The sequence below is a fragment of the Suncus etruscus genome, chromosome 2 (assembly GCF_024139225.1).
Source record: "Suncus etruscus isolate mSunEtr1 chromosome 2, mSunEtr1.pri.cur, whole genome shotgun sequence".
NCBI lineage: Eukaryota > Metazoa > Chordata > Mammalia > Eulipotyphla > Soricidae > Suncus > Suncus etruscus.
The window spans coordinates 122296907-122322243 of NC_064849.1; positions in this window are offsets into that span (position 1 = coordinate 122296907).

The window sequence follows — 25337 nt, forward strand, 5'->3', positions numbered from 1 at the left end:
TAGTTCCTAGAGGACTTTAGGACCACTCCTGGTGAACTTAGCATATTCTGCCTGCCTTTTCAATACAAAGTACAAGCAATTATGGTGTAGCTCTGGGCTAGTCAGTCTAGGGGCCACCAAAATATAATTGGTGATACTAAGGAGACAATGAACTGGTGAGCATTGAACTCAGCTCCTTGTGCATGCAGAGCATGTTTGACCCATCAGCTTTCATTTTTTTGTTGTTGTTTTTGGATCACGCCTGGCGGCGCTCAGAGGTTACTCCTGGCTCTATGCTCAGAAGTCGCTCCTGGCAGGCTCAGGGGACCACATGGAATGACAGGATTTGAACCACCGACCTGCATGCAGGCAAACGCTTTACCTCCATGCTCTCCGGCCCCGACCCATCAGCTTTCTTTCAGGTCCATATCTTCCTTTTGTTGTTTTGGAATCACAAAAGCCTTGGTGTTACTTGGAATTACTTCAGATGTGATTCACAGGTGTCACTCAAGTAGTGTTAGAGATAAAATCATGCCCAGCATGTATTCCAAGAGCTGGAGCAATATTACTGCTGGAAGGGCATTTCCCTTATAAGCTGCCAACTTGGCTTGATTCCCCACATGCAATGTGGTCCCCTAAGTCTAATAGAGGTGGTGCCTGTATGCAGAGATAGGACTAACTCCAGAGCACTATTGAGTGTGATTCAAAACCAAAACAAAAGAGCAGAGCATATATTCTAGCAAGCAAAGTATGTTCCCTAGCCCTTGTAGCTTATTTCTTAATTAACCTTATTTGGAGTTTTCCTTCTGAACTTACTGATTCAGTGAGACAAAACCAGGTCTTCTACTTAGAGGAAGCAATTTTTTTAAATTATTTTTTTGTTTTTGGGTCACACCCAGCAGTGCTCAGGGGTTACTCCTGGCTCTATATTCAGAAATCGCTCCTGGCAGGCTCGGGGGAACATATGGGACACCAGGATTCAAACCACTGACCTTCTACATGCAAATCAAACACTTTACCTCCATGCTATCTCTCTGGGCCCCATAAAGTAAGCAATTCTATTTATGTCTTTTGTTGTTGTTTTGGGGATCCAACACCAGAAGGTTTTAAGGGGACCATTGGAATTGCAGGGATCAAACCCGGATCAGCCACTTGGAAGGCAAGCAACCTACCCAGTGTATTATTTCTCCAGTACCAAATGGAAATACTTAAAACTGGATCCTTAGGGGCCATAGCGGTGGCACTAGAGGTAAGGCATCTGCCTTGCAAGCCTAGCATAGGACGGACATTGGTTCAATCCCATATGGTCCCCCCAAGCCAGGAGAGATTTCTAAGTGCATAGCCAGGAGTAACCCCTGAGCATCAAAGGGTGTGGCCCAAAAAATAAAACAACAAAACAAAACAAAAATACTGGGTCCTTAAAGGATACTAATAGACAAACATGAATTCATTAAGGTAGTTATAACATTATATTCAATTATAATTACATACATATTAATAACTCTTTTATCAATTTCAAAGCAATAATACAGTTTATATCCATATAATGAATATTTTTGTTTATTTGGGTTTTTTTGTGTTTTTTTGGACTATATTTGGTAACACCCAGAAAGATAATTTTGGTTCTATATTCAGGGGATCATGTGGTATTAGGGATCAAAGCCTGACATTTGATCCCCTTTACACACTTAACTCATTGAACTATCTCTCTCGTTTGTGATTAAAGAAGTGGCCACATACCCCACTTCACATCTTCATTACTGTTATCTCTCAGATACTTTCACATATGGAATGTCCAGAAGACTAAAAATCAGGTTTAAGATGTCTTGACTACAAACCCTTGAGCCCCCAATCTCTAGGAGAAAATAGAATCTAGAGCAAAAAAGTCACACGTTATTCTTTTTAAAGTTTTTTTTTTGGGGGGGGGGTTGGGCCACACCCTTTGGATGCTCAGGGGTTACTCCTGGCTAAGTGCTCAGAAATTGCCCCTGGGTTGGGGGAACCATATGGGACGCCGGGGGATCGAACCGCAGTCCTTCCTTGGCTAGCGCTTGCAAGGCAGACATCTTACCTCTAGGCCACCTCTCCGGCCCCGTTTTTAAAATTTTATAATTTATAAATTCTAGATTGTACCTTTAATAACTTCTTTATAAGTTGCATTGTTGTGGGCCAAATGATAGCGCAGCAGTAGGGTATTTGCCTTGCATGTGGCTGACCCAGATCAGACCTCAGTTTGATCCCAGGCATCTCAAATGGTCGCCCAAGCCATGAGCGATTTCTGAGAACATAGCTAAGAGTAACACCTTTGGGGGGTGTGCCCCCCAAAAAAGATTGCATTGTTAGTCATAAAGTAGCCCTATATTTTAACACAATTTAGGGAGTAATTATTATAAACAAACAACCTACTCTATCTTCTTATGTTTTATACATTTCTTGTCTTTGAGCTTTAACATTCCTATGTGACTTTTAAATTTTCTCTATTCCATCATTTTGTACTTAGACAGGAGTAAAATATTATAATAATAATTGTTGGGGACTGTGACTTGTTTGAGGCCATTTTGCTGTTCTTTCTGCCATAATCCAGCCTTTCACCTAAAGGCTACATGCAGTCTTGCTGTAAGTTCTTGGGCCAAAGAGAAAGGAATGTGCAGCTGCAAAGTATAATTAATCTTGTAGCCCGGAGGAGAGCAACACGGCCCGGTACCATTCCCAGAAATGAGGTCTTACTCCCTCAACTACATTCCGGAGTCAACAAGGCAGTTATTATGTGTATATGTTACATTGTCTGTACAAAATTATTTCTGTAAGAACATTGCCCCCACCTTATATCTGTTAAAAGTTTAGATATGCAGCTAGAAGGTCACAAGAAATTTCCATGGAAACAGCACGTTCATCATGACTTGCAGGTAATCCTGCCTCCTAGCCCACTGCCCATTTCCTTATTTGGAGAATGATTTACTTTCTTTGTTCCTTGTAACCTGATATGTATTCTTGCCTTGTATGGACCTTCGCACCAAAAGTATGACTGACATCACCTTGGTACTGCCCCCTTCTCCTTCACTATATAAGAAGGAGCTGTAGTCAAATAAAGTTGCCCTTGAGCAGTGAGACATTGCCTTGGGTCTTTATTATTAACCTCTCTCAGATTTTTACAGGTGTGGTTGTTCTTCTACCCAGCAAAATAGGAGTGCGGTTGTCTGAGAAGTCTTCCCAGCTAATTCCTGCTGGCCGGGCCCCCCTGGGGGGCTTCAGGACCCCGCAAATAATAATAATAATTATTATTATTATTGATGTCCTTGCCATGCTTCATAGCCTTGAGTAAAGCAGATGTTTGTGAGAAGATATAATGAGAAAGGTCCACAGAGGAGAAAACAAAGTGGACGAACTGCTGCTAATCTTCCCTTCTGTATGTGAAATGTGAAGACACCATAAGAGCTGCCTTATTAAACCAAGAAATTAATGTCTGTTTATTTGCCTTGAAGCCTTAACTGTTTCCCTTTAACCTTGTGGGTGTCCCCTTTGTAAAACTCTGCTAGAGTTTAGAATAAGAAAAATGTGAACATTGCACAGAAAAATATACAATAAATAAACAACACAAAGTAATCAGAACTTTTTATTCTTCATTGGTCTAATTAGATTAATCTCCAGTTGGATGTTGAACTCATATTTTTTCAGGAACTCAATAATAAACCACTAATCATTTGTTAGCTAATTATAATATTCCTTTGTGTATTTTACAGTCAACATTTAAAATATTTAAAAATATGTGTGTTGAGGGGCTGAGCGGTGGCTCTAGAGGTAAAGTGCCTGCCTTGCCTGTGCTAGCCTTGGATGGACCGCGGTTCAATCCCCAGATGTCCCATATGGTCCCCCAAGCCAGGAGCGACTTCTGAGCGCATAGCCAGGAGTAACCCCGTGAGTGTCACCGGGTGTGGCCCAAAAACCAAAAAAAAAAAAAATGTGTGTTGAAAATTTAACTTCAATCAAGTCTAAAGGATGATTCCTGAGTACTGCAATTAGAATTGCATGTACCTGACTAGATCCAGCACCACAGGCCACCTCTAACGTTGAGTGTGGCCCTAAAAGCCCCTAATTCCACAAGCTGAATCATTAGCCTATCCAATCAAGTACTACTGGGAGTAGACCCCCCAGACCTCTAACAATATTTTGGAGACCCTCAAAAATAAAGACAAACCCTTAGATCAATGGCATAGATTTGAAAATTCAGGTATACACCCTCAGTATATGGTCAGTTAATTTTCAATTAAAGGGAATAAATGAAGCAAAGAAAATCTTCAGAACAAGTAATTCTGGAAAATCTGGTCAGTTATAATTTTAAAAAAATTAACTTAAACCTCTTTATAATGACATAAATAAAATACAAAGTATTTATACAAAAATAAAATCAAAGTTGATTAAACACCTTAATATGAAACCTGAGTTCATAAGATACAAGAGGAGAATGTAGGTAGAACAACCCATGTTACTAAAGTTAGAGGCATATTTGAGGATGAAATTCCATTGGCCAAGCAATTCGAAGCAAAGATAAATAGGACTAAATTACATTAAGAAGTTTCTACACCTTAAAGAAAATAAAGACCAGAATACAAAGACAATCTATAGACTATGATAAATTATTTTCCCACTACTCTTCTGATAAGAATTAAATTATATATAAACACTAATGAAACAAATCCCATCAAAATAAGGGGAGAAGAGATGAACAGAAACTTCTTCAAAGAAAAACAAATGGCCAAAAGGTATGAGAAAAATGTTCTATATCATAAAACATCAGATAGATGTGAACCAAAACAACAATGAGATATCATGTTATGTCACAGAAGCTGGCATTTCTATCACAAATAACAATAACAACTATTGTGGGATAGATGTGAAGAGAAAAATGGACCCTCACACTGCTGGTGGGAATGTTGATTTTTTTTCTAGCCTTTTTGAAAGGCAATATAAATATCCCCCAGACCCCACCCCCAAAAAACACAGTCTCACTCCTGGAAATATACTCTAAGTTCCCAAAAACACAGTGAAGAAAATATATCTGCATTTGAATGTTCATTGCAGCAAGAGTTATAGTAGCTCAAGACTGGAAACAATCCAAGTGCCCAAGTACAGATGAGTGGATAAAGAATCTATGATGCTTATACACAATTGATACTGCAAGGCCATTAGAAAAGATTTAAGTAATAAATTTTTTGATGCATGACTGGATCTGGAGAGTATCAAGCTGAGTGAAATGATTATGAAGGAGTGGGACAGACACAAAATATCATTTAGTTGCAAGATATACATAAACATGGTAATGGAATAACTAATTCCCAATAGAAACAAAGAGCAGAAAGTGGTTTTTAGTAAAGTCTTAACACGATGAAAGGTGATGGGATAAGTCAGAGAAGGGACCACTAGAATAACAATAGATGTACTGGGTCACCGTGGAGGAAGACTTCTGAAGAGATACCCTCTCACTAACAGTATTCTAAGCCACAGTGCCTCAGAGGACAAAAGAAAAAATAAAAGTACCTACCAGAGAAACAGGATGGGAGGTAAGAGGGAAACTGGGAACATTGGTAGAGGGCAGTTGATGGGTGATTAAATGCTGTATCTCTAAAACACAATTAAAAATAGCATTGTGACTTTGTAATTCACTAGGATTCAATAAATAATTTTTTCAGTAATTTAAAACATGATATTTCCCTGTTATGAAAATATTTGTGTGCCTCAATAAAAATTTTTATTTAAAAAAGAGAATTAAGATTTCAAAATATTTAGAAGATTTTTTCTTAATATTCTGAAATACAGATTTTTCTTATATGATTAATCACATAAGTCTGTTTGAATCACTTAAAAACAAAGTGCAATCTTTTTTGCTGTGCAGTCATGTAAAATAGTCATTGATTTAATTGTTTATATATTGGCCAGTGCCTTTTTGTCTGGATTTTATGTTTTTTCTTTTTAGATTTTGTATGCATAAACTTTTATCACCTAGAAAGCATGTTAAAATATTCCATGTTGTATTTTAACATTACTGTATTTATAATTTTAAGTAGCTTTTAAAAATGTACAATAAAATAGAAAAATCAGAGTTCAAATTCAAGAAATAATTTAAAATGCCCAAAAGTGTTATGTTAGTAATTTTATTTTGTAGAAATAACCCTTGAACTACACTGAGTTTTGTAGAAGGCAAAATAAGGCAAGAAAATATCAGTAACATGATCCACAATATCTATTAAATTATAAAAACCACTGGGCTAAATTTCATAGAAGTGTGATGCTACAATGAAAAATGGCTTTTCTTAAAGTTACACATAATTGTATATAAAGTAGAACTCAATTTTTACAAAGATACTAGTTTATAAAAAAGAAAAAAGTTAAATATTCCTCACACTATGTCCTCAAAAACGAGTCCTTATATAAAAAAATTGTGCGAAATTTAAATAGCAATATCTCAGAAACACTGCAGTAAATACAAAGATATAATGCTAAAAACAGTTTCAACAATGTCTCCATAGTTAATTCAACAAAATCATAACTCAGAAGCACAAAATCGTGTTGAGTAAATGAACTTGGGAAAATAGAAGTATAATAATGATACCATATAAGCAGCATCTATCTTCTCAACAATTTATCAATATATTTCATAAGTTTGAAATGAGTTAGTCTTTATACTTTTTAATCTATATACTATAAACTTTTGGAAAATATGGATTGATAGTGTATTCAATATATATTTTGAACAAATAAAATGTAAATAAGATTCATTTGGAAGTTCATATTTAATTAACATCACTGGATAACTTATATATGATTACTTAAGGAATTTGCTTCCTTTATATCCTAATGTGTGAAAAGACATGGTTCTTTGTTTTATTATTTTATTGGTTAATTGATTTATTGATTGGCTTCTGGGCCACACCCAGCAGTATGCAGGGGTTACTCCTGGCTCTGCACTCAGAAATTATCCCTGGCAGTCTAGGGGACCATATGGGATGCCAGGAATAGAACCTGGTCCCTCCTGTGTCAGCCACATGCAAGGTAAATGACCTACCACTGTGCTATATCTCTGCCCCCTGAAAAGACATGATTCTTAATCCTCAATCTCTTCTCTTTCCAACAATTTATATTAAAAATAGGAAATTGTTAAAACATTAAGACTAAATTAACAAAGCTTTCCCATGAATTATATATACCTCATATTTTCATTTGGAATTAATTCAGAAAATAAGAGGAAAGCAGCGCCATTGATCAGAGCACTAACTAATGTCCAATAGATATGTTTACAAAGCTCTGAGACTAGATGGTAAGAACACAGGTTTCTTTTCAAAGCACAATAGAGCAATTGGAATCAGCCTGGTGTTCAATGGTCTATCCACCTTTTCTTTCTTTCTTTTTTACTATGTATCAACAAACACTAGCACTCAAAGTTTCTGAAAAGAATTACTGTTATTGGTTGATTCTTTCATTGGATGCTGATCTATATCCAAATATGACCTAGGGAAAAAAAGACTGTACTATGAACAACTTGGTAAATCACAGTATTATAATTAAAAATGTCTTAATCTTAGGGATAGAGCTATTATACAGCAGAGACAGCACATAATGCACTAGCCTTCCACATGGCTGACCCAGGTTCTATCCCAAGCACCACATATGGGCTGAGGCACACTAGAAGTGCCTCTTAATGCAGATCAGTAGTAAGCACTAACCATTGCCATGTGTGGTTCAAAATCAAAACAACAACAACAACAACAACAAAAAGAAACAAAGAACACTTAAATCCTGGGCCTGGAGTGGTAGCACAGTGGTAGGGCGTTGTCCTTGCATGCAGCTGACCCAGGACAGACCTGGGTTCAATCACTGGCGTCCCATATGGTTCACCAAGCCAGGAGTTATTTCTGAGCACAGAGCCAGAAGTAACCCCTGAGCTGCCAAATGTACTCCCCTAAAAAAAGGAAAAAAAGCATTTAAATCTCTAACATACAGTAAAAGCAGGAATGGTATTGCTACCAATACAATTTGTAGAAACAGTTTAAAGAAAACAGTTCTGCCTCAGTAGGCTCACTATTACCTTTGGGAGTGAATTCTGACCTATATGGCATCCTCCTGTGTGTGTGTGTGTGTGTGTGTGTGTGTGTGTGTGTGTGTGTGTGTCTGAGAGAGAGAGGAGAGAGAGAAAAGAGAGAGAGAGAAAAGAGAGAGAGATCTGTTATGCTTTTTATCATGAAAGTGAAAGCCCAGAAAATCCTTTTTGGATTTCTTTCAGTTAGTAAAAGAAAAAAGTTATAGCAGGATCTCACTTAAAGTTATTGATAGATTTTTTTAGAAACTGGAAACAATAACATTAAGCAATGATATACAATGAAGTCAATTTAACCATCGGCTAATTGATAAAAATAAGAATTAAATTTCTATGTAATATTTCTAGTCACAAGAACATCAACCACTTCTAAACAAGAAGTGATCAAATATTTAACAGTGTTTTGTATTCCACATCCATTCTTCATTTTCCAGCCCACTTAGTCTTGTTTAGAGTCTCTGGTGGTCAGAACTTTTCCAGCAAGCTCAGAAAATAGTTGAATGAGAACCTTGAATAAAATGCCCTATTCCCTTTCATTGCAAGAGTCTTTTTTCTCTCTCTCCCACACCCCCTTCTGTCTCTCTGCCTCTCTCTCTCTCTCTCTCTCTCTCTCTCTCTCTCTCTCTCTCTCTCTCTCTCTCTCTCTCTCTCACACACACACACACACACACACAAGCACACACACACACACACTCACACTGCAATTTCAACATAAAAATGAACTTAATATGAAAACTTAGGAATATGTGAGAAAACTAGAGCAACTGGAGAAAACCCAATTTCAAACTGAGTTATCTGGGCCAGAGACTCATTTTTCTTAACAATGTATAAGAAAACAATACTTGGCAATAAATATTATTTGTTATCTGCTGCATTCATGTAGCTTTAGAGGAATAGTAAAGTGATATAACTCAAACTCAAAACACAGGGAATTCCTGATGTATTTTCATAATGAGTCAAGAATAGTGTCAATTTGGTTACTCTACATCTTTATTGCTGAAGTTTCCCTCTCTTCAAGCTCAAAATCACTATAATTAACAATATAATATTTACTCTTTAATATGGAACATAGTACTAAAATGTGTTTATAAATTTACCATTAACAGTCAAGTAAGGAGTCTGGAGGAAAATGCTATAAAGTCAAAATAGTTCTAACAATCAATATTTCCAAATCACCGATTTAGTATTGGGGGGAAGCTCTTGATGTTTTTTAGCTTTCAATGTCTTCGAAAGAAACAGAAATAAGTAGTTGGAATTTTGAAAGTAAATTAATACAGGATATATTATTTACAAAAGGGATACAAGGGTTAAGTGAACATACAAGTTACAGAGATAAAGTTCATGACCACATCATTAGGAAATTTTTCTACTTTAAGACCTGAAATAACTACAGGAGGGAAAAAGTAACCAAATTCAGAACTGTCAGAGTTAGAATCTCAGAAGGAATTATCATCCCTGATTAATAATACAGAGTGAAGAAAAGAAAGAATCTGAGACCTAGATAATTCTTATGCTCTCTTTTAACTTTATTTGTTGTGAAAAATTTGTATTGAATAAACTTAAGACAAGGGGAAAAATTTCAACTAACAGAGCAAAAGAATAGAGGAGGTAGTAGACAGAGAGGAGAAAAGACCAGATTAATAGCATTGGGGGATTCTATGAAGGACTTCAAGCCACTAAATTTCAATTGGATGTAACCTGGTGGGCACACCACTAGCCTGCATTGTGTTCTCCCACAGTTGGTTATAATCTCTATCGTGTGTGTATATTGGGTTGTACATATAGACTGTGAACAAATAAATTTTTTTGTTTTGGGTCACACCTGGTAGTGCTCATGGTTCACTCCTGGCTCTATGCTCAGAAATCATTGCTGGCAGACTCAAGGGGCCATTTGGGATGCCGGGATTCTAATCACCATCCTTCTGCATGCAAGGCAAACACCTTACCTCCATGCTATATCTCCGGCCCTAAATAAAATTAGTATATGTTCTTACATTATTATTTAATAAAGAGCATTATGCGGGGCATTGAAAATGAGAGGGTTCCTAGCAATGTGTCTCAGTCCCATGATTATGGAAGCAAAGAGGAGAAAATTATTTAATCTATCTGTAACATACTCCTTATTATAGTCTCTAGTTTCAACCACTTATAATTAACAATGTAAGGGCCAGAATAATGGCACAGTGATAGGGTGTTTGTCTTGCATGCTGCCATCCCAGGATGGACCTGGGTTTGATTCCCCGGCATCCGACATGGTCCCCAGAGTTTGCCAGGAGCGATTTCTGTGTTCAGAGCCAGGAAAAACTCCTGAGCACAATTGGGTGTGGCCCCAAAACTATACATATACAAATGAGGTTCTCTATGCACTGTTAATTATATAGTGTATAAAGAATCTCATTTGTTTCAGAAAAAAATGAAAGGAGTGAGATTTGATAGATACTTGTAAAAAGTAAACATACAAACCATGATTTTTACATCTGAAACATAATTTGAAAATATTCAACAAGGAGACATGTTTCAAAAGTAATTTAAACGCAAGCTACGCAGATGTTCTGAAACAAAAGCTAGCTTTCAAGTGTATTTTAATGTTAAATGCAAATCTAGAGAATACTTCCTAAAACACCCCCACAACACATTGTTAATGAAAATTATACACTGCAGTTGGCATGGTGACACAGCTTCACATACATTTATTCACCCATTATTACATCATAAGAGAAAAAGAGAAATAAGATCCACAACAATAATTTAAAGATATTCAAGCTTTAGAATTATCCAGAAACCTACACATTCCTAGACTAAAATGGAACTGGAAGTTGGAACATTCCTCCTACAAGCAGAAGTCTTATTAGATATTAGTAACTCACAAGTTTATATAAAAACATGTTGAGCTTGAGAAAACTAACCCAGTGAGTATTACTAGAAAAATGATAAGTATATAAGGTACCAATTACTTTGGGACATGCAAGGTACATGCTATATCATCATATTTTACATTTTCAAATTAATAATAAGAGTTTGAGTCCCAACTTGCTAAAAACTGGCAGTAAGACTGTCAGTCAATCAGAGCTAATTTCATCCTCCCAAGGATAGTCGAACTAGATTGATGAAGCTGACCTTCCTGTCTCCCCACTTTTGGATAGAGATGAGAATGAGGTTAGCACCATAGCAATGTGCTCTTTAGGGGCACATGATGCCACTGTGAAGCACCAGTCTCTCACCATCTGTCCAAGCTGTTGCACCATCTGTGGCCCAAGCCAACAACGCTATTTGTTGATGAGCAACTGGAAGCTGCACTCACTTTCAAGCCAAGTCTGGCTTGGGGAGGCTTTGCCTGTCCATAAGGCCATAGCTCTGTCCTTAATAGCATCCCCAAATATTCCACCCAACTCAGTTCCAATATCTTAGTGAACACGTGACTCTCCATTTCCCAAAAGGCTTATAGCTCTTTCCTCCTCTCATGACTGGGAAAGAAACTCAGAATATTATTTCCTCATTTCAACATTGAAAACCTATATTGATTTACTTTGCCTTTTGAGGAAAATTAGACATGCTTGTCTTAACTGCCTTAAAAAGAAGAATAGGCCACATGAGTCTTTTAATGTCTTGATTTTGCTTTTATCGAAGTGTTCATACCAACCAGGGAGCATCACCAAAGAAGACTATAGATAAAAAAAAATCCTCAGGCAATTAGGAATCCAAAGGCCTATATACCTTACTAGAAGAGGGGGCAAGATTTATTTTCTTCTTTCCTGATGGAATTATTGGGAAAGATGAAACACAAAATTTTTCAGGTGGTCCTTTTATATTTAATCCATAATTAATCCTTTTTATTTGTTTGCCAAAAATATTTGTGCTCACCTGTGTTTCAAAAAATGTGAAAGACACTAGCTACAAACAGTGAGAAAAATTTAATGTTTATCTCATTAATAACTCAGTTTTTAATGAATTTAATTCAAAACAATCATGATGAAAACCAATCAATAAACTTACCATCAGAAAACCACAGAATAGGGGCCAGAGCAGTGTGGTGCAGCAGTAAGCATTTGCCTTGCATGCGTCCGACCTAGGATGGATGTTGGTTGGATTCCCCCGGCATCCCATATGGTCCCCCAAGCCAGAAGCGATTTCTGATTTTATAGCCAGGAGTAATCCCTTTGCATCACTGGATGTGGCCCAAAACCCAAACAAGCCCAAACAAAAACAAATATATATAAAGAAAACTACAGAATATTCAAGACATCAGTTCAGAGGGTGATTAAATATAGCAAAATGGATACACAAAATGAGATGTTGAAAACTAAAGGAAAATAATGTTTTTATATATTCAAGAATGACTGAACAATTCCAGATTAAAGAAAATTTTAAATAATTTTAGGAGAAATAATTATTTGAACTTGCCTTGATAAAGGTGACAAAACAGAAAAGGAAAATTTCAAATTAGATTTTAAAGTGATAAAAATCATGAAAAAAAATCAAGATACTAAAAATTTCATAAGCTAATAAAAATTTTAACTTTGCTTTTGAAAGAAGGCTTAATTTATGCTAACTTGGGACTTGAGATAGTACAAGAGTTACTATAGTATAGAGTATCCTGTGCACATCTAGCCCCTTCAAATTCCTGTACCATATATGATTTCCTGGCACCTGAGTGGTAAGCCCTGAATACTGCTATGTGTGGTCCTGAAACCAAAAACCAACAATAACACATAAACAAAATTTCATAAAAATTCAAGCTTAATTTATTACTTTACTCTAAGGAGCTGTGTTCAACTATGCTTTCAACTAGGTGGTTTCAGATAAATTAATAAAATAAAATTTTATTTCTCAAGTTTATTTTATTATGAAATAAAAATAAATGTCTCTTGGGGCCTGAAAAATAGCACAGTAGTAGGGTGTTTGCCTTGCACGCAGCCAATCTAAGACAGACCTTGGTTCGATCTCCCAGCATCCCATATGGTCCCCCAAGCCAGGAGTAATTTCTGAGGGCATAGCCAGGAGTAACCCATGAACATCACTGGGCGTGGCCCAAAAAGCAAAAAAAAATTTTTTTTCTACTTTTTCTTTGAAAGTATTAGGTAGAGAAACTATCCTTCTAAAAACAGATACTTCAAAATTCCACTGAAAGAAAATTGTATTTTTCTCTCTGAACAATAATTATGCAATTAAAAAATTAAAAATGAAACATTAAAAATATTGCCAATATTTTGGACTTACAGATAAACTTTTATGAATGTATTTGGATAAATAATCAAAACTCTTCAAAAATATTTTGGTGAGGTATAGTCATTGCAATGAATTTGTAAATGTAAAATACATTTAAGGTATCCAAAGTCAATAATTGATTGGACAGCCATATAAAATATTATAATATTTAAAATTTTAATAAAATACTCACAAAGGGGGGTTAATATATAGATTATTTACAGTATAATATTAAATATATAAAACATGTATATATAATAAATAACAATGAGAGGATATTTAAACATCAAAATTATTTGCCAATAACAGTTGCATGAAAAATTTATTTCTTCCTAAGCCTTTTATCTCATTTCAAATTTTCTTCAATATATATTTTTGGAAAAACATGCTTATGAATATAGTCTTTTGAACACCCCTCCAACTAAACCTCCTATAAAATGGACCTTGGGTCATTTGATTTACTCTTCAATCCAATATGTGACAATATTATATTTTTCTTGGCAGCTGTGATCAGAAGAAATAATGATGTAAGAATAAAAGTAAAATAAAAGTAAGAATAAGTGATTTTTCCTGATTACAGATAGCATATGACACTCGTTCCAGTTTTATAAGGAATAAAAGGATATTTTGAGATGAGAACAATAAGTATGCCATATTTATCATATTTTAAATATATGAAAAAGAAATAACATTTGATCTATGTGTCTATTGTAACTGACACCAATTTAAATGTATGAGATCAATGATTATAAGCATAACAGATCTATAGACTCATCTTCTATCACTAAAAGTTTATAGGCAGAGGCTGGAGTAATAATAGCAACAGGTATGGTGCTTGCCTTACACATGGCTAACCCAAGTTTATTTCCAACCCCGGTGTCCCAAGAATGATATTGGATTTTAACTTGGCTTCTATCTCAATTCTCTACTACTCAAGAACCTGCAAGAATTTTCTGAAAACTATTATAGCATAAATTTTCAGCATAAAATTTTATTATTTTAATATACAAACACTGTTTAATTAAACTGAGAGATTTACTTTTCCCTTTTCTAAATCACTAGTTTCTGCATTTAAGCAATTCCTTTTATCTGCTTAATCCACTCCCACCAGCCTTAAAGATCAACCTCATTCAAAAAAAAATAAAGAGCTAATTTTCATGGGTTCCCTTAACATCTCTTTCTACTGGCTTCTTGGTGTAAATTATATTTCCTGTATCATTTACATCGTTTTCCCTGTTCACTTCATCCCTAAAACTTACATATAATGGAAATAAATTTTATGGGTAATAGCTACCTATAAAAATGCATCCCTGTGAAATTGGTTAGCATTATTAACAGCAAACATAACCAAGTAAATATAGACTCAAATAAATAGAAATCTATGAATAAAAATATGATCATTTATATTGTTACAGATTGGAGAGATAGTGCAACAGGTATGACACTTGCCTCTCATGCAGATGACCTGGCTTTAATCCTTAACACTACTGGTCTCCTGAACACACCAGGAGTGATTCCAGACCACAGAGCCAGAAGCCCCAAGCATCATAGTAGTTCAAATATTCAGACAAAATTAAAAACAACGGTTAGAATGAGTGCTTATGTTCCTCCATTTTCAATAAAGTACATCAATAGTTAAGTGAAAAGTCTAAAATTTCAACTCACTTTCAAGCCATTTGACTAAATAGTACTATAGGGTCATTTTATTCCCTGATTTTTCTCTAATATATTGCCATTCAGAGTATTGTCTATCCCTCACTAAGCTGCAACTTCTTATAAATTTCTACTTATATTTGGACATTGACAGCTGACATTCTTTCTCCATGCTTCTAAACCACCATCATTTTACACGGGGGGCTTCATAATTTGCCTCAAACCTACAGACTAAGCAATGATTAACTGCAGCAAACAGATAAGAATCCTTTGACTCTTGTGCATCCCAGTGTAAGAGACCTAGCAAAAAATTAACTAATATAGTAAGTAAAAATCCTCACTCTAATCAATTTCAGGCATAATTTTACAAATGGTAAAGTTAAAGAAGAAAGATACATGGATTTGTAACCCTCTCATGCACTCTGAATAATTTGTACAGCTTGTTGGGAACATTTGCAAAGAACATATTCTGAATGAAACATATGTATACATAGATAGTTGAGGCTCCACCCATCCATTTCACATAACATTAACTCTCTTAACTATTAAAATAGAATATAGAAACTAGAAGCTATAGTTTAATAGAAACTATTAAAATAATTTCAACAGTCAGCTTTACCATTTTTGCTCTTGGTAAAAATAACCCTAGGAGCATCATTTTGAGTGGAAATGAAAATGGGTTAATACTCTAAGTTAACTATTCTTAGAATCATGCCATTACCCAAAGTTAACATCACAGTTTTTAGACATTGGTAATGTTCAATTTCTCATTTCAGTCTGTACTCTGACTGATGACATTTTGTTACAAATTTATATATTATTCAATAGCCAGAATTCATAACTCATATCTTGCAGAAGAACACAGAAAAGCAATATTGCTTGAAATACTACTGTTTCAACATGAACACTAGCAGAATTTATTGTGAAAAATACTTCCCTTAAACACTAACATTAATGCTAAATGTAAAATTCAAACTTACATAAGTGAATTTAATTCAACATTAGTAAGTGTATTTTATTTAGAGTCTGAAAGTATTTAATATTTAATAATATATATAATAGTAACCTTATCTCCCTTTCTATTTTCCATACCAGTGAGGATACTAAGGAAAAAGATGACAAGCCAATTGTTTTCTACTTATTCAGACAATTGCAAAGTATCCTGTTTCTTCTTGAGAACATAATTTCTATCTTTTAATTCCTCTCCTACCATTGACTGGCAATGCTTCTTTCTTGGAGACATCAATGCTTTATGTTAATAGGAAACTAGGACCAATAACTAGCTAAACAACTTTAAGATAGTAATCTAATTACTTGACATGTGTATATTTATAAAAATAAAGACATACATATTTGGAATGCTTCTATTTCTACCTCCTAAAGATGATAAAGAAATTATATTAAGTTCTATGTGTTAAGAATTCTGGAAAAGTAGATAAGGATTACAAACACAAGATAAAATTAATGGCTCTTTTGTTCCTGCAGTCTTTCCAAATACACACACTAATTTTTTCTGGCCATAATTTTTTTCCACAAAACTTAGGTTTTCACAAAACCATTCACCTTGATTAGGATTTACATTCTCAGCACTAGCAATGTTAGAGCCATATTTTGTTGTAGAGTGTACCCTGTGCATTATAGTATATGAAATGACCTCTCAAGACTCAGTCTACTAAACCACAACAAAAAAGACAACCAGACAATAACCATGAGGACAGAAAAAAAAAATGGAAAAAAAGGAAGGAGTGCTGGTGTGGCAAGGTTTTGTGCTGCTTCTTTCTTTTTTTCTTTAGCATAGGCACAGTAAATATTGAGTAAGTTAGAAAGGGAATTCCCTTGGCCTAATAGATACAGGGTTTCTCTACCCTTGAAGCATACTGCATGGGAACAACTGCATGCTCTATACTCACTCATTTTTACACCCCAAGGTCTTTTTATGGTGCCAGGAGACTTTTTGCTCAATTGTGGTGGATGATAAAATCAGGCCTCTCCAACCAGAGATCTTGGTATTTGTACAGGTCATGGGATAAAGCTTAGGATAGATTTTCTTTAGTTCTGAAAGTTCTGTTCCATCACTGTTGTAATCAGTCTTATGTAATTGGTGGTCTTGGTTTTTGCATAGAATCTAGGGCAAAGCCTAGGATACAGTCTTTCATTATGTTCTGAAGTTCTGCTCAGTCCAATTGTCAAAGTCAGACCTCTGTAATTAGAGATCTTTATTATTGTACAAATCCTAGGCCAAAGCCTAGGCCAGGGTTTTTCTTTTTGGTCCCAGGATAAGTTCTGCCCAGTCATAGTTGTCAAAGTCAGTCTTCTGTAGTTAGTGCTCGTGGTTTTTGCACAGATCAAAGGATGGCATGTCTTCTGATTTCATCTTACCATTAGGTGATGAGACAGGACAACCTGCTTTCTTGCTGTTTCCTCATTGTCAGGATGTCATATAAAAACACTTCTTTTATGATGCCCACCAGATTTGACACCTGCTACTTATGTGGTCCCCAGAGCCCTTTGAGCAGTGCCATCAACTGAACCAGGTATGGCTCACAACAAACTAAAAAGTCACTTCATTAAATTTTCATTGCATTAACTATTCCAGAACTTATTTATATAAGAAAAATTGTCCCCACTATTATCACTAGATACTTTTTAATAAAAAGATTATCAGCAACAAATTCCTTCTGTTCGTCAAAATTGCAAAGAAAAGAGACTCCTATCAATTTTTAGACAATTGTGACATAGAGAAGCTCTGCTGCAACTATCAGCCCCAAAATGTACTTATGTTTTGAATCATTGCTATCTTAATTTTAGAATATTCTAAAGATGGTAAAGGTGCAAGACAGGCCAGTGGGAGAGGAAAATAAAGAGGTTACAGATGCTCTTCAGTCTAACAATCAACACTAACGTGCAACTTTCATTAAAAATTTCTGCAGGTTCCAATCCTACCAAGTTCTTCTTGCCTTTCCTCAGGCTCTCAATCTTTATTTTGTTACTTTATTTCGATTGGTCACCTCTCTAGATATCTAACTCTGATTAGCTAATCCTTATCTATATTTTCCCTTTTTTCATACTTCTTTACACAATTTCTTTTAGTTTTTACCACATAGAACATGTCTGTTTCAAAGTCCTACAAACTCTTGCTCTCTTCGCACTTTCATGAGTCCCTCTTTCAGTAAACTCTTCAGAAATTTTCTGAATTCAACTTTCATCTTTGTTGTTTCCATTTTCTCCTTCTTTAGAGGCAGATATTGCTCAATTTTATCAGAAGGGGAAAAAAAGAAATGTTTTTTCTACCCCTGCCATTCTCTTATTTCTTATAACTCCCATTAGTTCTTATATCCTCTCATGTGGTATCCAGGTTCACTGAAAGGCCTGCCTAGCCTCTCAATATCACCTTATCTCTTATCAGTCTGGCTGTTTCTTTCTCTTCCCAACAAATGAAATTGAATTCTAAAATTTTATCAGAGACCTTATATGTCTTCTCTCTCAAGCTATCACCTTCTGTTCTATAATTTCCTCTTTGTAGGCTATTCTAATATCCTCTAATCTTTGGATTTGGGTTTCTCTGTAATAGTCCATTTCATGTATAATCAGTCTCCTAAGCCTCTAAGCTTTTTCTTTGCAGCCTGATATTAATTATAGTCTTCTCATTACTTCCTCTATCATGGTAGTCAAAGCCATTCCAACTGCAATAACTACCTAAATTATTATCAGAAGGTTTCTTGTTGCTTTATTACTACCAAAACACATCTTGATAATGTGCTATTTTATTTTTGTTTACTTTGCAGTTGATACATAGGAAAATTCTCACAAGGAAAATATGGTACTGCTATAATAATAACATTTTATAATGTTTGTATAATTATGTTATAATTATTGGAATAAACCAAGCAGAAGGTATCTAAAGTGCTTTGGATTTTTGCATAATGCCATAGCAATGAAAAATATCTCTAATAGAGCATATATAAACCCTGCTCAATAGTCCAATGATCATTATATGTATTTTTTCAGTTCACTTAGAAATAAATGCAGCCAAGTATGAAACCTTAGTAAGGAGTCATGAATAAGTTTATGGAACTAATGGAAAAACTATAGTTAAGGGGGAAAGATGCTTCAAAGAAAGAAAAAGAAATTGAAAATCAATTGTAACTATACTACAATTTCCCAAATACCCAAGGAGTTGACAAAAATGTGGATCAGAGAAAGTACTGCAAATAAACTCCATGAAAGTAAAACAATAGGTGAGTGTGACCTGTCTATGTCTGTCTACTGTCCTCTTGCGTGAAACTCTTGCGAGTGGGGCAAAAAGAGCCTCCAGAAACCTCGCTCGCCCAGATGCCATTTTCAGGGAGGGACTTCAGAGCATAAAAACCGGCTAACCTTTGCAAAAGCTGGCTCCCTGTGTGTGACACCAGGCGGGGAAAATCCGCGAAAGTACACTGGCCCAGTGGGGCTCAGCTGTGAAAGACTGTGAGTGTGACCTGTCTATGTCTGTCTACTGTCCTCTTGCGTGAAACTCTTGCGAGTGGGGCAAAAAGAGCCTCCAGAAACCTCGCTCGCCCAGACGCCATTTTCAGGGAGGGAATTCAGAGCATAAAAACCGGCTAACCTTTGCAAAAGCTGGCTCCCTGTGTGTGACACCAGGCGGGGAAAATCCGCGAAAGTACACCGGCCCAGTGGGGCTCAGCTGTGAAAGACTGTGAGTGTGACCTGTCTATGTCTGTCTACTGTCCTCTTGCGTGAAACTCTTGCGAGTGGGGCAAAAAGAGCCTCCAGAAACCTCGCTCGCCCAGACGCCATTTTCAGGGAGGGACTTCAGAGCATAAAAACCGGCTAACCTTTGCAAAAGCTGGCTCCCTGTGTGTGACACCAGGCGGTGAAACTCTGCGAAAGTACACCGGCCCAGTGGGGCTCAGCTGTGAAAGACTGTGAGTGTGACCTGTCTATGTCTGTCTACTGTCCTCTTGCGTGAAACTCTTGCGAGTGGGGCAAAAAGAGCCTCCAGAAACCTCGCTCGCCCAGACGCCATTTTCAGGGAGGGACTTCAGAGCATAAAAACCGGCTAACCTTTGCAAAAGCTGGCTCCCTGTGTGTGACACCAGGCGGTGAAACTCTGCGAAAGTACACCGGCCCAGTGGGGCTCAGCTGTGAAAGACTGAGAGTGTGACCTGTCTATGTCTGTCTACTGTCCTCTTGCGTGAAACTCTTGCGAGTGGGGCAAAAAGAGGCTCAGAGGAGCACGGCCGCGTACCTTCGCTACGCGGCCGTGCACTCTTTCTAAGGAAAGAACTCCATTGCAACAAGAAGGAAAAATCACACTAAGAACGGTGCTATATCACAGAAGCAAACATTTCTCTCTGGACTGTCTTCTCTGTTGCATGCTCGGGCCTAAGATTTGACCCAGTGTGAGGCTTCATCCACGGAGGACTCCCCTCCCTTAGAGGCAAGTCAGCCCATCCAGAAAGGGAGGAGCCAGAGGAGTGTGCGCCTACATCATATAGACAATGAATACCACTACAACACGTAGAAAAACCCACAATACAAATGTGACAATGGGGAAACAACGCAGGCCAGCATCAGACATAGAGAATGAAGATGACAATTCTGAGGACCAGATAATGACTGAACAACTAATCAACCTCTCAGATAAGGACTTTAGACTAGCAATATGGAAGGTGCTCAACAGACTCCAAGAAACCATGGATCGAGCTGAACAGAACACTAATAAGAACCAAGAAAATATGAAGGCAGAAATGACAAAACTCCAAACTGAAATAACATGCCAACTAACAGGACTGAAAAAGTCAGTAAACGAAGTGAATGACAAAATGGATAAGCTCTGGGACAGGGTATCAGAAGCTGAGAATAGACTTGGTGCTGTGGAAGATGAGATACATAACAATTCCATACAGCAGGAGAGATTGGACAAAAAACTTAAAGCAAATGAGCAGACAATGGAAAAATTAGTCAAAGAATGGGAACAGACGAAAATAGAAGTCTATGATAAGATCAACAGAAACAACTTAAGAATCATTGGAGTCCCAGAGACCCGGGAAGAAAATTTCCAGGAAGAATCAATGGTCAAGAACATCATTAAAGAGAAACTCCCAGAGCTAAAGAATATATGTGATCAAATCCTGCATGCCCGAAGAGTACCAACCAAAAGAGACCCCAGAAAAACCACCCCAAGACACATCCTAGTCACAATGACAAATCCCACAGATAGAGACAGAATTCTGAAAACAGCAAGATCAAAAGGGGAAATCATGTTCAAGCAAGCTTCCCTGAGATTTACAGCAGACCTGTCACCAGAAACGCTCAATGCCAGAAAGCAGTGGTGGGATATTGTGACAAGACTGAATGAAATGAATGCTTCACCCAGAATACTATACCCAGCAAAACTCACTTTCCAGTTTGATGGAAGAATACATGGTTTCACAGACAAAAAACAGCTCAGAAACTTCACAGACACAAAACCAGTCTTAAGAGAAAAACTGAAAGACCTAATCTAAGACAAGACTACCCAAAAGACACACCAAATTTTGAAATAAAGATGGCGTTAAATCCCAGGACAATTCTTTCTCTCAACGTCAATGGACTAAATGCACCAGTTAAGAGACACAGAGTGGCTAAATGGATCAAAAAACTCAATCCAACCTTCTGCTGCCTACAAGAAACGCACCTGAATAGTCAGAACAAACATAGACTCAAAATAAAAGGCTGGAGAAAAGTTATCCAAGCAAACAACACCCATAAAAAAGCTGGAGTGGCCATACTAATATCAGATAATGCAAACTTTATACTCAGGAAGGTGGTAAGGGACAAAGACGGACATTTTATATTAATCAAGGGGTACGTAGAGCAGGAAGAATTCACTCTCCTAAACATATATGCACCGAATGAGGGGCCAGCAAAATATTTAATACAACTGTTGACAAATCTGAAAAATAATATCAACAACAACACAATAATTGTGGGGGACCTTAACACGGCTTTGTCAACACTGGACAGGTCAACCAGACTGAAACCCAACAAGAATATACTAGACCTGAGGAGAGAAATGGAAGAAAGAGGCCTAGTGGATATATATAGGACACTCCATCCCCAGAAACCTGGATACACATTCTTCTCCAATGTACATGGGACATTCTCCAGGATAGACTACATGCTGGCACATAAAACATACCTCCATAAGATCAAGAGGATAGAAATTTTGCAGACTACCTTCGCTGACCACAAGGCTCTGAAATTATTTGTGAACTCCAAAGGGACTCAGAAGAAACACTTTAACACCTGGAAGTTAAACAGCCTCATGCTCAATAACCAGTGGGTCCGAGATGAAATCAAGGAGGAAATAAAAAGATTCCTGGAAACAAATGACAATAAAGACACAAACTCTCAGAACTTATGGGACACAGCAAAAGCAGTACTGAGAGGAAAATTTATAGCTTTGCAAGCACACATCAGGAAGGAAGAAGGAGCTTACCTGAGTAGCTTAATGACACAGCTAATAGAACTAGAAAATGCTCAACAAAAGGACCCAAGAATAGGAAGACAGAAGGAAATAACAAAGCTGAGAGCAGAAATCAACGAAGTGGAAACTCAAAAAACAATCCGAAAGATCAACGAAAGCAGAAGTTGGTTCTTTGAAAAAATAAACAAGATTGATAGACCACTGGCAAACCTAACAAAGAAAGAGAGAGAGAGAAACTTGATAACTCGTATCAGGAATGAAAAAGGAGAGATCACTACTGATATGACAGAGATTCAAAGGGTAATCAGAAACTACTTTGAAAAACTCTATGCCACTAAAAATGAGAACCTGGAAGAAATGGATAAATTCTTGGACTCTTATAATCTTCCACGGTTGAAGGAAGAGGATGTAGCATATCTAAACACCCCCATCACCATTGATGAAATTAAAACAGTAATCAAATGTCTGCCGAAAAACAAAAGCCCAGGTCCAGATGGATTCACTAATGAATTCTATCAAACTTTCCAAGAGGAACTACTGCCAATCTTGGCAAGACTCTTTCATGAAATTGAACAAACAGAAACACTTCCAAATAGCTTTTATGAAGCCAACATCACCTTGATACCTAAACCAGACAGAGACGCTACCAAAAAAGAAAATTACAGACCAATATCACTGATGAATGCAGATGCAAAGATCCTCAACAAAATCCTGGCAAATAGGATTCAATGCCTCGTTAAGAAGATCATCCACTACGATCAAGTAGGTTTCATCCCAGGAATGCAAGGCTGGTTTAACATCCGTAAATCTATCAACATAATACACAACATCAATAACAAGAAAAATAAAAACCACATGATCATATCAATAGATGCAGAGAAAGCATTTGATAAGGTCCAACACCCATTCTTGATCAAAACTCTCAGCAAGATGGGAATGGAGGGAACCTTTCTCAATATAGTGAAGGCCATCTACCACAAGCCAGTGGCAAATATTATCCTCAATGGAGAAAAACTGAAAGCCTTCCCTCTAAATTCTGGCACAAGACAAGGCTGTCCTCTCTCACCACTCCTATTCAACATAGCACTGGAAGTACTTGCTATAGCGATTAGGCAAGAAAAGGATATCAAGGGAATCCAGATAGGAAAGGAAGAAGTCAAGCTCTCACTGTTTGCAGATGACATGATACTCTACTTAGAAAACCCTAAAGACTCTATCAAAAAGCTTCTAGAAACAATAGACTCATATAGCAAGGTGGCAGGCTACAAAATTAACACGCAAAAATCAATGGCCTTTCTATATACCAATAGTAATAAGGATGAAATGGACATTAAGAAAACAACCCCATTCACAATAGCACCACACAAACTCAAATATCTTGGAATCAACTTGACTAAATATGTGAAGGACCTATACAAAGAAAACTATAAAACTCTGCTCCAAGAAATAAGAGAGGACACACGGAAATGGAAACACATACCCTGCTCATGGATTGGCAGGATTAACATCATCAAAATGGCAATACTCCCCAAGGCATTATACAGATTTAATGCCATCCCTCTAAAGATACCCATGACATTCTTCAAAGAAGTGGATCAGACACTTTTGAAATTCATTTGGAACAATAAACACCCTCGAATAGCTAAAGCAATCATTGGGAAAAAGAATATGGGAGGAATTACTTTTCCCAACTTTAAACTGTACTACAAAGCAACAGTTATCAAAACAGCATGGTATTGGAATAAGGATAGGTCCTCAGATCAGTGGAATAGGCTTGAATACTCAGAAAATGTTCCCCAGAGATACAACCATCTAATTTTTGATAAAGGAGCAGGAAATCCTAAATGGAGCAGGGAAAGCCTCTTCAACAAGTGGTGTTGGCACAATTGGATAGCCACTTGCAAAAAATTAAACTTAGACCCCCAGCTAACATCATGTACAAAGGTAAAATCCAAATGGATTAAAGACCTCGATATCAGCCCCAAAACCATAAGATATATAGAACAGCACATAGGTAAAACACTACAGGACATTACAGGCATCTTCAAGGAGGAAACTGCACTCTCCAAGCAAGTGAAAGCAGAGATTAACAGATGGGAATATATTAAGCTGAGAAGCTTCTGCACCTCAAAGGAAATAGTGCCCAGGATACAAGAGCCACCCACTGAGTGGGAGAAACTATTCACCCAATACCCATCAGATAAGGGGCTAATCTCCAAAATATACAAGGCACTGACAGAACTTTACAAGAAAAAAACATCTAACCCCATCAAAAAATGGGGAGAAGAAATGAACAGACACTTTGACAAAGAAGAAATACGCATGGCCAAAAGACACATGAAAAAATGTTCCACATCACTAATCATCAGGGAGATGCAAATCAAAACAACGATGAGATACCACCTCACACCCCAGAGAATGGCACACATCACAAAGAATGAGAATAAACAGTGTTGGCGGGGATGTGGAGAGAAAGGAACTCTTATCCACTGCTGGTGGGAATGCTGTCTAGTTCAACCTTTATGGAAAGCGATATGGAGATTCCTCCAAAAACTGGAAATCGAGCTCCCATACGATCCAGCTATACCACTCCTAGGAATATACCCTAGGAACACAAAAATACAATACAAAAACCCCTTCCTTACACCTATATTCATTGCAGCTCTATTTACCATAGCAAGACTCTGGAAACAACCAAGATGCCCTTCAACAGACGAATGGCTAAAGAAACTGTGGTACATATACACAATGGAATATTATGCAGCTGTCAGGAGAGATGAAGTCATGAAATTTTCCTATACATGGATGTACATGGAATGTATTATGCTGAGTGAAATAAGTCAGAGAGAGAGAGAAAAACGCAGAATGGTCTCACTCATCTATGGGTTTTAAGAAAAATGAAAGACACCCTTGTAATAATAATTTTCAGACACAAAAGAG